The sequence below is a fragment of the Canis lupus genome, chromosome 4 (assembly GCF_048164855.1).
Source record: "Canis lupus baileyi chromosome 4, mCanLup2.hap1, whole genome shotgun sequence".
In the NCBI taxonomy this organism is placed as follows: domain Eukaryota; kingdom Metazoa; phylum Chordata; class Mammalia; order Carnivora; family Canidae; genus Canis; species Canis lupus.
The window spans coordinates 81256256-81271941 of record NC_132841.1 but is presented as its reverse complement, the minus strand read 5'-3'; the positions used below and the strand labels follow the sequence as shown (position 1 = coordinate 81271941).

Below are 15686 nucleotides of genomic sequence, written 5' to 3'. Positions count from 1 at the left end.
TGATAACAGAACATAACCTCGATAAACTGCCTTTTCTTGATGTCTCTTTTCCTCACTCCTAAGGTCAGATTTCCTTCACCAACAAAATAATTGAATTACGTGCAGAGCCTTACCCCAGGGTCTGCTTTTGAAGCAATCTCAAACTGAACATAAACCCTCAGTGGAGGTGGGATGGGAGAGTTCTAGCATGTGTTTGTGATGTTTCTGCCATTCCAGACTTCTCTTCTAAGATACCTGTGAATGAGTAAAGATGTCATTATTTCACTCACAACCTAATAGATTTAAATCCTACTTTCCAAATAAAGGTATCTAGTGGAATTTATTAGATATATTTAAATATTGAGTAGTTTATAATTGATTATTTGTAAGGGGATTTTTAAATTTTTTTTTAGCAAAGGATGTTTGATTCCTTCTGTGTATTATCCTCTTTTGTAACTAGTTTCAGAGAATTAAATGTATTTGCCATAAAGAATTTCTCAGTGATTCTAACAAGAAAAGATACTAGGTAGCCAGGCTATGTAAACTTCATTAAAAGGAGCGTTACTTATATTACACAGAGAATTATCTAAGCCATAATTTTTGTCATCAGAGCTTGTAAATAAAATAAAATTAATACAATTAAAATTAATAACATCACACATTTGTGTGAATGGACGTGTATTTGAATTTTAGAATTTTTTTCAGAATTTTTGGAGACATATTTGATAAATAAAATACACTATCATTTCTGGTCACTTACACTATGAATAATTATGTGAAGATTTAAGTACATGTATTTAAAATTAATTTAAATGTATTAATTAAAGATTAATGATGGACATATTAGATATCTATCTTCTTGAGCTCTCATAAATGTTCATGTCCTGAATATTTTCAACTGTATTGGGCTTATAGAAAGTAACAAATTAATAATGAAACTGTGAGATCGGATTTTCTTTTTTTTTTTTATTTTTACTTTAAATATGTTAAAGTAAAGGGAAACTATGGAGATTATCTAATCTATAATCTGCTTATTCTAATTTCTGAAAGAGAAAGAACTGAGTCACCTTCCTTATGACTGAATGGCATATAATAGCTAGGAGAGATAAATTTGTATTTTACACAGCAGAAATATTCCTCATGGTAAGCAAGAGTACAGATTTTCTATTTTGGGGCCTTGTCAAGTTCACAACTTTAAGTGTTTTTAAATGAATCATCAAATACAAGAGGCACCCATTGTTAAAAATAGTAAGAATTAAGTCCTTAATTATGACATGGGGTTCCACAGACCCAGTGTCAGAATCCGGTATTTATTTATTTATTTATTTTTAAGATTTTATTTATTTATTCATAAAAGACACAGAGAGAGAGAGAGAGACAGAGACAGAGACAGAGACAGAGACAGAGACACAGGCAGAGGGAGGAGCAGGCTCCATGCAGGAAGCCCGACGTGGAACTCAATCCTGGGACTCCAGGATCAGGATCTGGGCTGAAGGTGGTGCTAAACCACTGAGCCACCTGGGCTGCCCAGAATCTGGTATTTAATGTAAAATAAAAATTGCATGACATTTGTTAAAAACAACATAGAAGACTTTAGTTAAGACTATTGCAATAGAAGTCAAAGTTATTTTTAATAACTTGTGAACTAATGGAAAAGTAATGGAGGACTTGAAAGAGGGTATGCTTAGTGTGATTTAGGCCATCCCTGAATGCTGATTGTAACTTATCAAAACAAGGTTCCTAGCTCCCCCCAAAACTGGAAGATTTATTATCTTTTGTGATGATTGGATTTCAAAGGGATGACCTCTAGGTACAGGAGAAAGATATTCCTGGGTTGTAGAAGATTTACATCTTTTTTTTTTTCCCCCTCCACGTTGTTATTTAAATTCCTGTTAGTTAACATATACTGTAATATTAGGTTTGGGAGTAGGATTTAGTGATTCATCACTTACATACAACACCCAGCGCTCATCACAAGTGCCCTCTTAATGCTCATTTAACCCATCCCGCCATCTCCTCTGTTATCCACAGAGAACAAACTGATACAAGATCTTAAAGGGACAGATAAATAATTTATATTGGGAAGTTTCTAATGTGAATGCTCTACGAAAAGGGAAGTTAGAGACCTCCAGCCACAAAGAAGCCTGTCTAAAGTTTAAACAAGCTAAAGGGAACTAACTGTGATCTTGGTCATCATTTAAGAGAATTGAACATGCTATCATGTATTCAGCTTTGTAATTAATAATAATTTTTGTGTGTAAAACATACACACACATCCATTATTTTGTTATTGTAGAGGTGACCATCTTGAATGATACACTACTAAGATATTATAGGTCTATGTTTGTATTTGCTGATCAAAGATCAGCAACTAATCATAAAAACTGACCACACTGGATTCTTAACACAAGGTTTCATAAAGTTAGTTATAGAAATGTATTACTAGTAAGAGTGTTCTCAAATTCATAAATTACTGGACTAGGTCATCAGTTTATTTATTTATTTTTTTAATTTTTTATTTATTTATGATAGGCACACAGTGAGAGAGAGAGAGAGAGAGGCAGAGACACAGGCAGAGGGAGAAGCAGGCTCCATGCACCGGGAGTCCAATGTGGGATTCGATCCTGGGTCTCCAGGATCGTGCCCTGGGCCAAAGGCAGGCGCCAAACCGCTGAGCCACCCAGGGATCCCAAGGTCATCAGTTTAAAAATAAGAAGTGACTACCTAGAAATTTCTTTAGTATTCTAGCTCCTTCCCTTACCCTCCTCCCTTCTCCCCAAGTCTTTGACTCACTACTACTTGTCTCTTGCCTTTTTTAGTAGCTAGCCATGGCCAAGGAGTTCTCTAATGCTCTCTCTCTTTCTCTTTCTCTCTCTCTCTTTTTAACATGGAATTGTATGACTAAGGAATCCAGTCACCAAGACTGTGTCCTTTCCTGGCCCATCATAAATACAATTCCCACACAGAACATTTATTATACACTATAATATAGGTTGCTGCTAAAGCCAGCTATATACTCATACAAAAAAGTGACAACTAATTAGCATGAAGGAAAAACATTGCATTCTTGTATACTTTCATTTTACCTAGTATTATTAATGGTTCTATTGAAAGAAAATATTTTATAATATTTGTTCTCATGGTAACTTTCTCTAAATATATAAAGAGAGGCAAATGATTACTCGTTTTTATTCATTTAATATTCAGTGTGTTCACTTGCCAAAGCACAAAGGCCAGAAAAGGAATTAACCTTTGCTCTTAGTTTGATAGGAATGGAACTAAAATAAGAACCACCTAGCATTAATATTATTAAGTTGAAGCTGCTGAGAAGACAGATGAAAGCTTTAAAATAACCCCAGCTGCTTCTGGTATATCCCTCTCCAGACAAAAATGCCAGCCTGTTTAGTTCAAAGATCATTAGTTCCCTTATTTGACAATTTGGGATTTTACATCTCATAATGTGAGAAATGCACTGTGTTATCTAACAGAGTGTGTGACCCTGGGCTAATTAAAAGGTACACATGAGCAGGGCAGGGTGAAGCAACCCTGCTTCATTACAAGTGGTGGTTGTTCCCTGGAGGCAGAAACATCAGAAGATTCCTGGAAGGAGTCCAAGACATCAGTCAAAGGCAACGTGCTTCCCAGATAGCAAGGCCACTGAATGGGATTGCAGCACTGGGAACTATTTAATCCGAGTGTGGCTTTTTATTTGTTTGTCAGATTGGTGAAATAGGAGACCTCAGAGGGAACTAAACCTGCAAGCAGAAACTGAATGTGACCTTTGCAGCTGACTGGCTAGACTTGCTTTGGGTTGGGGGGATGGGGCTGTTTTTAGTATTTTTATATTCTTTCACCTTTTTTTTTTTTTTTAAGTGGAACATGACGTATTAATGGAAAAGAAGAACATGGAAGTATAGAGACTCCTTGAAGACTGTGTTTCCATTCCATGGCCCCTTTACCTCCCAGGCTAGTACTGTGTTTTTGCTCCTATCTTATTTATTTTTTTAATAATAAATTTATTTTTTATTGGTGTTCAATTTGCCAACATACAGAATAACACCCAGTGCTCATCCCGTCAAGTGCCCCCTTCAGTGCCCGTCACCCAGTCACCCCCACCCCCCGCCCTCCTCCCCTTCCACCACCCCTAGTTCGTTTCCCAGAGTTAGGAGTCTTCATGTTCCGTCTCCCTTTCTGACATTTCCTACCCATTTCTTCTCCCTTCCCTTCTATTCTCTTTCACTATTATTTATATTCCCCAAATGAATGGGAACATATAATGTTTGTCCTTCTCCGATTGACTTATTTCTGCTCCTATCTTATATTCTTTTTTTTTTTTCCTATCTTATATTCTAACTGAAACCCAAGCACTCAAGGAGAACAAGATCATGCCTTTGATAAGACTGGGGCTATAAAGAGTCAGACAGGTAGCCTAAACTCTTGTCATAATTCCAACTCCAGGAATGTCTTCAACAAAAGTAATCCGTCTATGCACAAGTTTAAACATTTCAGAATTATATGTAAAAATGAGGAATGTAAGTTAAAAACTTCTCAAAAGGAGGAAATTAAAAAAAATATTAGAGAGAGAATGTATAATTTTTCATTTATATATATATAAATATCATGTATTTATTTATAGTTACATGTAAGAAATTATTATTATTATTATAAGTTGCTAATATATTTAGTAGTGGGGCAATTTATAAATAATTCTGTTCTTTTTTGTAATATATGTGCTATATATAATGTATTTTATAATATAAATGTATATATTATAAATACACATGCATGCAAAGAAACATACAACAAACACTGATACATATATAAAGATTACTGAAATAGAAGGGGGGAAGTAAGACTGAGGACATTTGTATATTTATGCATGTAGATGTATTTAATTAATGTTCTATAGGGGTACACATGCATAAATGGAGTTGCATAGGCAGAAAGTTTGATAATTTATATCCACTTTAATTTAGATTTTCAAAAGGTAGATTAAATTTGTAAATAAACAAAATATAACAGAAAACTACAAACAACAGCAACAAAAAACAATTTGGCTTTGTTTCTTTTGAGAAACAAAAATAAATAATAAATAATTAAATAAATATTTAAAGGCCCCGATCTTTTCCTAAATTTTCACAGTAAAATCTAATTTCCCCCCCTTGTTTACCCACTTCAGTATATTCTTTCATTTGAACTATCCCCAGAGTTTTCTTTGAATTATACTTTTCATCAAGAGGTATAGTTAGGTGGTTAAAATAAAAAGTTAGCTTCAGTGTATAGCTCCTAATAAAAAGATGGTTATTTGATTCACCTTATGCATGTACACAGACATTCCATTCTCTTAATGTTGACCAAAGACTTTGTTTCTAGTATTGGAGTCCACACTCAAAATAGGTTTATATTGTCTCTCTTGTATGCTTAGAAGAATTTTTAGTAACCAATTTCACTTTCCCCAATGCAATGGGAGAAATTTGTTACATTTTTTAAATACCTTGCAAGAAGTTACTGTGGCCAAGTACAAAAAGGGTGTTGCCTGTGTTCTCCTCTAGGATTTTGATGGAATCTTGTCTCACATTTAGATCTTTCATCCATTTTGAGTTTATCTTTGTGTATGGTGTAAGAGAGTGGTCTAGTTTCATTCTTCTGCATGTGGATGTCCAATTTTCCCAGCACCATTTATTGAAGAGACTTTCTTCCAGTGGATAGTCTTTCCTCCTTTATCGAATATTAGTTGACCATAAAGTTGAGGGTCCACTTCTGGATTTTTTATTCTGTTCCATTGATCTATGTGTCTGTTCATCAAGATCAGAAGCTTTTGCATAGCAAAGGATACAGTCAACAAAACTAAAAGACAACCTACAGAATGGGAGAAGCTATTTGCAAATGACCTATCAGATAAAGGGCCAGTTTCAGTTTCCAAGATCTATAAAGAACTTCTTAAACTCAACACCAAAGAAACAAACAATCCAATCATGAAATGGGCAAAAGACATGAACAGAAATCTCACAGAGGAAGACATAGACATGGCCAACATGCATATGAGAAAATGCTCTGCATCACTTGCCATCAGAGAAATACAAATCAAAACCACAATGAGATCCCACCTCACACCAGTGAGAATGGGGGAAATTAACAAGGCAGGAAACCACGAATTTCAGAGAGGATGCGGAGAAAAGGGAACCCTCTTACACTGTTGGTGGGAATGTGAACTGGGGTGGGAATGTGAACTGGTGCAGCCACTCTGGAAAACTGTGTGGAGGTTCCTCAAAGAGTTAAAAATAGACCTGCCCTATGACCCAGCAATTGCACTGTTGGGGATTTACCCCAAAGATACAGATGCAATGAAACGCCGGGACACCTGCACCCCGATGTTTATAGCAGCAATGTCCACAATAGCCAAACTGTGGAAGGAGCCTCGGTGTCCATAGAAAGATGAGTGGATAAAGAAGATGTGGTCTATGTATACAATGGAATATTCCTCAGCCATTAGAAACGACAAATTCCCACCATTTGCTTCAACGTCGATGGAACTGGAGGGTATTATGCTGAGTGAAATAAGTCAATTGGAGAAGGACAAACATTATATGGTCTCATTCACTTGGGGAATATAAAAAATAGTGAAAGGGAATATAAGGAGAAAAAATGAGTGGGAAATATCAGAAAGGGAGACAGAACATGAGAGACTCCTAACTCTGGGAAACGAACTGCGGGTGGTGGAAGGGGAGGAGGGCAGGGGGTGGGGGTGGCTGGGTGACGGGCACTGTGGGGGGCACTTGACGGGATGAGCACTGGGTGTTATTCTGTATGTTGGCAAATTGAACACCAATAAAAAATAAATTTATTATTTAAAAAAACATTTTTGAAATACCTTGGTCTCATCCTTTAAGAAGAGTTTTGTATCTTTGCCTTCAATCATATCTTATACTTATCGCACACCATCTTGTCATTAATTATGCTGACTCACTTTTATTGCTTCCAAAGCACCTAATTTTCTTAATACAAACTATTTTTCTTAATGTTCTTATGTGTTAATTTAATATTTAATTAATTCATATAATTAGAAACAGCAGTAAAAGGGCCTTGAATAGGCTTAGAAACAGAAATTAGTTTTCTCGTGACAAGCATGCAACTAAAAATGGGGGGAAGCATATGACTCTCTGGGAAACAGTCACAAGCTTCATTTGACAATATTGGGAGATATTTTTTGTTGTTGTCACAACTGTGTGGGAGGATGGGTGCTATTGGCATAGCAGGGATGCTGCTAAACATTTCACAGAGCACAGGAAAGACCCCACTCCAAGGGACAGCCTGTCAATAGTGCCACCATTGAAATATCCTGTTTTATCAATAATAGAGAACTGCTAAGCCTCTGAGTCATTTAATAGGAAAAGATGTTGAAAATGTTATCATTTCACCTGCAACTATTTGTTGGCTTCCTGAGAGAAGTGAAGAAGCCATATTTCCTTCAAACTTTCATACTCCATATAAAAGTAAACATTAGGCTGTACATAGCAAGTGTTCAATAAATTTCTGTTACAATGATGCAAATTGCAAAAGTAATTTTGAGACCAGCCAAAGGAGAGACACAAAAAATTACCACCATGAGAATAAAGATGTGGCATATGAAACCCTTAAAGTGAAAAAGTGGAATAAGTCCAGAATATGATATAAAAAATTGTCTTGTAATCATTTGTGAACAGAAGACTTTTCTATTACAGGCTCTTAAATTTAAAACAACCTGAAAATATGATTTTAAAGATGTTTTCTTTCTAACAAGAAAGCAGATTTTGAATATGTCATTTTAGAAGTTTATAAGCATGGGGGCAGATGCACAATATAATTTCTTGTGATTAATCTGAAATGCTGCTAAATTTAACCTTGCTTACACATGAATGAAAGCTATGCAAGGAGGTTGAATTTTTTTTTAAATAGAGATAAGTTATATTGAAAATAATTTTAATTTATATAAATCAATAAAAATATGACATTTCTTGAAAAAATTCAAATGATAGTGCATCTCTCTTTGATCGACATTTTTTGCTTTTACTACATTCAGAAATACTTTTTTTGAATTGCATTCATTTTATGTTTCCAAAACTCATTATGCTTACTTATGACTATAATATTCATAAAATGAGGAAAACATCTTACCTACTGTATTTGTACTCAGTTTGTTAAAATCTGTAGCTAATTTGGAAAAATGACATACCAGGAGAATTTATATAACAAGGAATCTATTCATTGTTTGCAAAGCAATTGATACAGCAACTAAGACACTCAGCATATTGGCAGAAGGATTAAATAGTCATAGCAGAAGTGCAGTTCATATTTGCTTTAGTAATACTGGTAAAGAGACAGTGTCTATGTGATACTTACTGATGGAGTTTCATTTCTTTCAGCTAAATTATACTCAGTTTTGAAGGAGAATGATTTGAAGAAGTTCTGGTCTTAAGCAAGCTTGTTAGCTAAGCCAGCGGGATAAGGACGGCTAGGTACAGGCAAGAACTAATACAAGGAGAAATTCAAGTAATTAAATTCTGACACCTAATATTGGCTTTGTGTCTGGCCTTTTACTCTTACTACAGTTATTATGCACTTGAATAGGCTGGCATTCATACCAGAGGGGTGCAAAACCTAGCCAAACTTAGGGGCCCTCTGATTACTCCTATGTTTAATATCAGCATACTTTTTTTTTGAGGGGGGTGTCCTTATCTATAAATGATTTTTAGAACATCATTTTTCCTTCTGTTTCTTTAATTATCCCTCTTTAGAAAAAAAAAAAATCTCTCTGCTGTTTTTGGCATCATTCATCTTCAACCAGCTTCCCTCCCTTCCCTAACAGAAATGAACTAAGTTACAGGGAGTTGGTCATTGCACATATTTTAGAATATATTTATAGGCAGGTCACTGGTCTAGTTAAGTACCATAGCATCACAGTTCAGTGTCAAGGTGCCTGAAATACAGGCATAAGGTTCTCTGAGGAGGTATCCTAAGTTCTGGGAGGTATGCATACCCTTAAATGTCATTTTAATTGTAGCACTAACATAATTGCAGAATGTCACATTTATTTTTTAATTTCCATTATCTAATATCTATTGGACCAGGATAGCATTTCCCCTTATTTTCCTGTTCAAGGGATGGAAGTGAGATTTTTAAGCTGGAGGAAGTAAGCCAGATGCTGAACTGAGAACTAAAAGTTTTAGAATACAGTCTCCCCATAGGTGACAGAATGATTTAAAAAGGTGCAAACATAAACAAAAAACTGCTGTGTAGAAGCAACTGAAATGAAAGTAACCACTAGAATCACAAAAATTAAAAAAAAATCTTAAACTATAATTACCAAACCAATTATGAAGTAGGTTTTTTTTAAAGTAACATTAAACAAAGTATGCCATGAATTGGGAATGCAAAAAAGGAAGAGAGAGAGAGAAGGAGAAATGGAAGGAAGACAGTATGAACAGACAGCAGATGCTGATCTCAATGAGCTATGACTTTTTCTGGAGTTTCCCACAGGGTATACATGTCAATAGGACAAACTACATTACAAAACAAACAAAAAATCGAGTTGTTTTAAATATTTGTTCTAAAAATAATGCAAAAGTCCACTGGTGAACTATGCCAGGATATAGGATATTTTCATTCATTTTGGGAAAGGCTTAAGGTGATTTACAAAGCAGGCTGAAAAGCCTTTTTCTTTCTTTTATTCAAACAAGATTCTTTTTTTTTTTTTTTCAAACAAGATTCTTATATCTTATCACTACAAATATCAGGAAGGGCCTGACATGGTAAGAAGACTCATTCATTTTAGTAGAAATGATCAAGAAAAATAAAAGTCCAAGAAAAACTGAAACTGAGCCAGAGAAGTCTAGTCTACATAACAAAGGGAAAATTTTCAGTATGTATTATTTATATTTTCAGTATGTATTTATACTCTTTTGGGGGGGATGATGAAGAAGATATAGAGAGGTGGGATAGAGCATAGCATTTCTGAATGACTAAATGAGTATAATATAGCGAGAAATAAGGAAATGAGGCATAATATAAAGAGGAAAATAAAGAAATATTATCTGATATGTTGTTATAAGCTATATTAAAGTTTCCGAGGGTGAGAAGACCAGCAGGAAGGTGGCGGTGGCATAGGAGGACCCTAGAGTTGCCTCATCCTACAAACACAACTAGATAAGTATCAAGTCATCCTAAATACCCCAGAAATTGACCAGAAGACTGACAGAACAAATTCCACAACTAAAGGGAGACAAGAGGCCACACTGAAGAAGGTAGAAAGTATGGAGACATGGTTTAGGGAAGAAATGAATGCTGGCTGCTGTGGAGGAGAGGGATCCATGGTTGCAGAAGAGGGCAAGAGAGACGAGCACACAGGGGAATGTGCAAGGAGAATGTTTCTCCATAGCCTTTATCTTGGAAAATGAAAGGGGCTTAATTTCATGAGTTCTTGTAACCAGAGGCACATAAAGCCTGGAGTTTTAAAGGTCAGTGGTCTTGGCTGGGAGGGTACTTGTGTTGCTCTTGGAGAGAAGGCAGGCAAACAACCTGAGGGCCTACAGATCGGAAACAGGGATCTGAAGAATGCCTGGGGCACACAGTGGGGAGATGACCTGCTCTTCTCAGAGTGTGCCCCTGAGACAGCGTTCACAGAAAGACCAACCCCAAAGCAAAGGAGCTGTCCAGCATCATTTCTCTACCTTACTTATAGAGCCACCTATGGGAAGCAGGGCAGCATAGACACTGACTGTCTAAGTAGCTTAAACTAAATCCCACCCACTGTACACTGGTGGAAATTCCATCCTCCTTATTTACCTCAGTAAGGGCCTCTCCTCCAGAAGACCAGCACAAACCCTACCCACACTACATCTCTTTGACCAGAGTTTTGCAGAACATCCTTTCCAGTGGAGATGGTGACAAGTCTCATTTCAAAAGCAGACCAAAGCACCCCTCATTAAAACTCACCACATTTAGACCAGGGACCAAACATCGCCCAAAGTAGGTAAGGAGAACCTCTGCAGACAACTGGCCTGAAGGATAGAAAGCTAGAACACAGCAGAACACATGAACATACACTGCAGGTGCTACAGACTGGAAGAAGCAGAGGAATTAATAACCTGAAGAAAGAGTAATGGAAAGCAATGAAGCTGAACAAAAGAAAGAATTATGCAAAAAGAGAATAGACTTATGGAATTCAAACATAATAACAAAAATCATAATATTCATATTATAGGAGTCCCAGAAGAAGAAGAGAGAGAAAAGAGGGCATAGAATGTATTTGAAGAAATAATAGCCGAAAACTTCACTAATTTGGGGAAGGAAACAGACATCCGGATCTAGGAGGCACAGAGAACTCCCATCAAAATCAACAAAAGCAGACCCACACCCAGGTATATTGTAATTAAATTTGCAAAATATAGTGATAAAGTAAAAATCTTAAAAGCAGCAAGACTAAAGTAGTCATTAACTTACAAAGGAAAATCCATAGGCTAGCAGGAGATTTTTCAACAGAAATCTGGCAAGCCAGAAGGGAGTGACATGTTATTTTCAAAGTGCTGAATGGGAAGAATCTGCAGCCACAAATACTCTATCCAGCAAGGCCATCATTCAGAATAGAGGGAGAAATAAAGCATTTCGCAGACAAACAAAAACTAAAGGAGTTTGTAACCACTAAACCAGCCCTGCAAGAAATATTGCAGGGACTTTTTGAGGGAAAGGAGAGACCAACAACGACAATATAAAAGTGGAAAATACAAAGGCATTAAAATGAATATTTCTGTAAAAATCAAAGAACTCACAAAACAAAAGCACATAAAATATAAAAATATATACCTAAAATGTGGGTATGAGGGTAGAAAATAGATTCAAACTTAAACATCCATCAACTATCATACAAATGGATGTTAAAAGAAAGCCAGAGTAACAGTACTTATATTCAACAAACTATATTTTAAAACAAAGACTAGGGACGCATGGGTGCTCAGCAGTTGAGCGCCTGGCTTCCGCCCAGGGCGTGGAGTCCCAAGATCAAGTCCTACATCGGGCTCCCTGCATGAGGCCTGCATTTCCCTCTGCCTGTGTCTCTCTGCATCTCTCTGTGTGTCTCTCATGAATAAATAAATAAAATCTTAAAAAAAAAAAAAACAAAGACTATAGCAAGAGACAAAGAAAGTGCACTACATAATAGCAACAAGAAGATCTAACTACTGTAAATATTTATGCTCCAACATGGAATATCCATATATATAAAATGATAAATAACAAACATAAAGGAACTAATCAATAGCAATATGTTAATAGTAGGAAACTTTAACACCCCAGTTATATCAATGGACATATATTCTAAACAGAAAATTAACAAGGAAACAACTGTTTTGAATGACACTGGAATAGATGAGCTTAACAGATATATTCAGAACATCCCATCCTAAAACAACAGAATACACATTTTTCATTCAAGTGCACAAGGAACATTATTCAAAATAGAATGGATCATATATTAGGCCACAAAACAAGCTTCAAAAATATGAGAAGATTGAAGTCATGCTATTCATCTTTTCTGACAACACTTCTTGAAACTAGAAGTCACCCATAAGCAAAAATCTAGAGAGACCACAAATATGTAGAAGTTAAATAACATGCTACAAAAACAATGAATGAAACAACTAGGAAATAAAAGAAGAAATTAAAAAAAAAGATTAAAACAAATGAAAATGAAAACATCACAGTCCAAAACCTTAGAAAGGCAGCAAAAGCAGTTCTAAGAGAGAGTTTTACAGCAATACATGCCTGCCTCTAGAGGCAAGAAAAGTCTCAATCAACCTACATCTAAAGTAGCTAGAAAAAAATGACAAAAAATCCAAACCAGCAGAAGGAAAGAAATAATAAAGATTAGAGCGATGAAAATAATATAGAAACTAAAACAAAAAAAATTCCCACAATAGAACAGATCAATGAAACTGGGAGCTGATTCTCTGAAAAAAAAAATTAGTAAAAGTGATGAATCTTTAGCCAAACTAGTCAAAAAGAAAAAAAGGCTCAAATAAATAAAATCACAAAAGAGAGAAGAAAAATCAAACCAGTACCACAGAAATACAATCAATTTAAAAGAACATTATGGGAAACTATATGCCAACTAATTGGACAACCTAGAAAAAAATGGAGAAACTCCTAGAAGTATATAAATTACCAAAACTAAAACAAGAAGAAATAGAAAACCTGAACAGACCAATAACCAGCAAAGAAATTGAATGAATAATCAAAAAACTCCCAACAAACAAAAGTTCAGGACCAGATGGCTTCACAGGAAACTTCTCACAAATATTTAATGAAGAGCTAATACCTATTCTCAAATTACTCCAAAAAATAGAAAAAGAAGAAAAAATTCTAAACTCATTCTATTAGGTCAGGATTACCCTAACACCAAAATCAGATAAAGACACCAGAAAAAAAAAAAAAAAAAGAAGAAGAAAGAAAGAAAGAAAAAAGAAAGAAAGAAAGAAAGAAAGAAAGAAAGAAAGAAAGAAAGAAAGAAAGAAAGAAAGAAAGAAAGAAAGAAAGAAAGAAAGAAAGAAAGAAAGAAAGAAAGAAAGAAAGAAAGAAAGAAAGAAAGAAAGAAAGAAAGAAAGAAAGAAAGAAAGAAAGAAAGAAAGAAAGAAAGAAAGAAAGAAAGAAAGAAAGAAAGAAAGAAAAAGAAAGAAAGAAAGAAAGAAAGAAAGAAAGAAAGAAGAAAGAAAGAAAGAAAGAAAGAAAGAAAGAAAAGAAGGAGAAGGAGAAGAAGAAGAAGAATTACAGACCAATATCCCTAAAGAACAGAGATGCAAAAATTCTCAACAAACTACTGGTATACCAAATCCAACAATATATTTTAAAAATTCTTCACCATGATCAAGTACAATTTATTCCTGAATTGCCAGGGTAGTTCAATATTGGCAAATCAATCAATGGCACACACCACATTAATAAAATAAAGGCTAATAACCATTGTATCCTCACAATAGATGCAGAAATAACATTTCACAAAGTATTCATGATAAAAGCACTCAACGAAGTAGATTTAGAGGGAAGGTACATCAACAAAGCAAAGGACATATTTGAAAAACCACAGCTAGTATCATGTTTAATGAGGAAAAAACTGAGAGCTTTTCTACTACCGTCAGGAACAAGACAGGGAAGAGTGAAGTCATTGAGTGATCAGATACTGTGATTGATTTAATAGTGGTAAAAAAAAAGATAGAGGGAAGAAGGTTTGTTTTTCTGACTTGGATCAGCAGTGTTGCCAATATTGAGACTGGGAAGTACAAATTCTATGTTTGGATTAGTGATATAACAAATTAAATCTTAGGACTTTAGAAATTTTGAGTGCCTCTGAAGGGATGTGAAGAAATTACTTCTGCCTGTACTCAAAAAAGGCATCTAGATTGAAATATTACCATGAGATCTGTCAGAAGATAGATGATAATTGCTTCACAGTGATCAGTTAACTTGGTTTTTAAATTATTCTGAAAAGCCAAATGAAAATACAAATATTTGAAAAGAGGGAAGTATTTGGAGCTAAATATATTAAATATTAGAGGAACTTAACTGTAATAGAAAATAAACACACTCAAAAAAGATTGCTTTTATGAATTCTCTTAACTTACTTATCTATTTTACTTATTTTTGAGCTTACGGTTATAAGAAAACTACCTATTAAATTTGGACTTTGATGATTATTACCAAAAATAAGCATTTCCTCATTATCACTGAGTTTTTCCTTCATGGTTCATTTAAAATATGCCACTATTGATATAATGTTTTTAACATTATATGTTTTGTTACTCATATGAATATAACAGTATATTTGAAATTAATATACAAGTAGTTTTAGCTTTTTTTCCTTTAATTTTATTTTTTAAGATTTATTTATCTATTTGAGAGAAAGAGTGTAAGGGGGGGGGAGTCAGATGAAGAGGGAGAGAGAGAGAGAAGAATCCTCAAGCAGATTCCCCACTGAATGCAGAGCCGGATGTGGAGCTCCATCCTAGGACCTTGAGATCATGACCAGAGCCAAAATCACAAGTCAGCTGCCCAACTGACTGAGCCACACAGGTCCCCATTCCTTTAATTTTAATAAAGAATCCTTGCTTTCCCACTTTTGCTTAGTGCTATAAAAGACTAGCTCCATTAGTTATCTGAGTAGCTCCTACACTCTCGTAATGACACATCAGAGAACAGATAGGCTCCTAAGTAGGGGCATTGCTTAAGATGACAAACTGTATAAGCTCTACATCATAGACCCGAGAGAGACCATGGGCTAGGAAGGAGGGAAAGCTAGTTTTATGTGGTTTTGGTCAGTACAGCTTGTTTAAAAATTTGACTGTAAGGAAAGAAAAAAATTGTGATAAGTTAGAAGCAACATATATATTTTTTGTTAATTCGTTTTTATTAATTCTAAGAATTCCTTAATCTTTATTTTGGTACTTGGTTTAGATGTAACTCAGCAGAGACTGATTAAGCTTGTTGATGCTTCCTAAGGAGCACATTAAAAAGGGGAATCTCTAATCTTGATGAAAGGGGACCACTCTCCTCATCTACAGTCATCTAACTAAGGTTAAGAGCCTGATCTAAAAATGGTACAGGGACTGTTGGAGAAATTGATCTGGGATAATGAATACATTTTCATTACTACTGTAAATTACATTGTAAGTCAGCTGTATCAG

At 35.1% G+C, this 15686-nt stretch overlaps 1 long non-coding RNA gene across 12 annotated transcripts in view; it reads right to left on the bottom strand.

Moving 5' to 3' along the window:
• The window catches only part of LOC140632722 (uncharacterized), a 186520-nt gene that overhangs the window by 77536 nt on the left and 93298 nt on the right, over positions 1 to 15686 (bottom strand). For 11 of the 12 annotated variants that reach the window (XR_012030408.1, XR_012030407.1, XR_012030415.1 and 8 more), the window contains one exon: positions 114 to 234. The exons of the other annotated variant lie outside the window; for it this stretch is intronic. This is a non-coding gene — a long non-coding RNA (uncharacterized lncRNA). The remainder of the gene's footprint in view (positions 1 to 113; positions 235 to 15686) is intronic. 12 annotated transcript variants of the gene reach the window in all.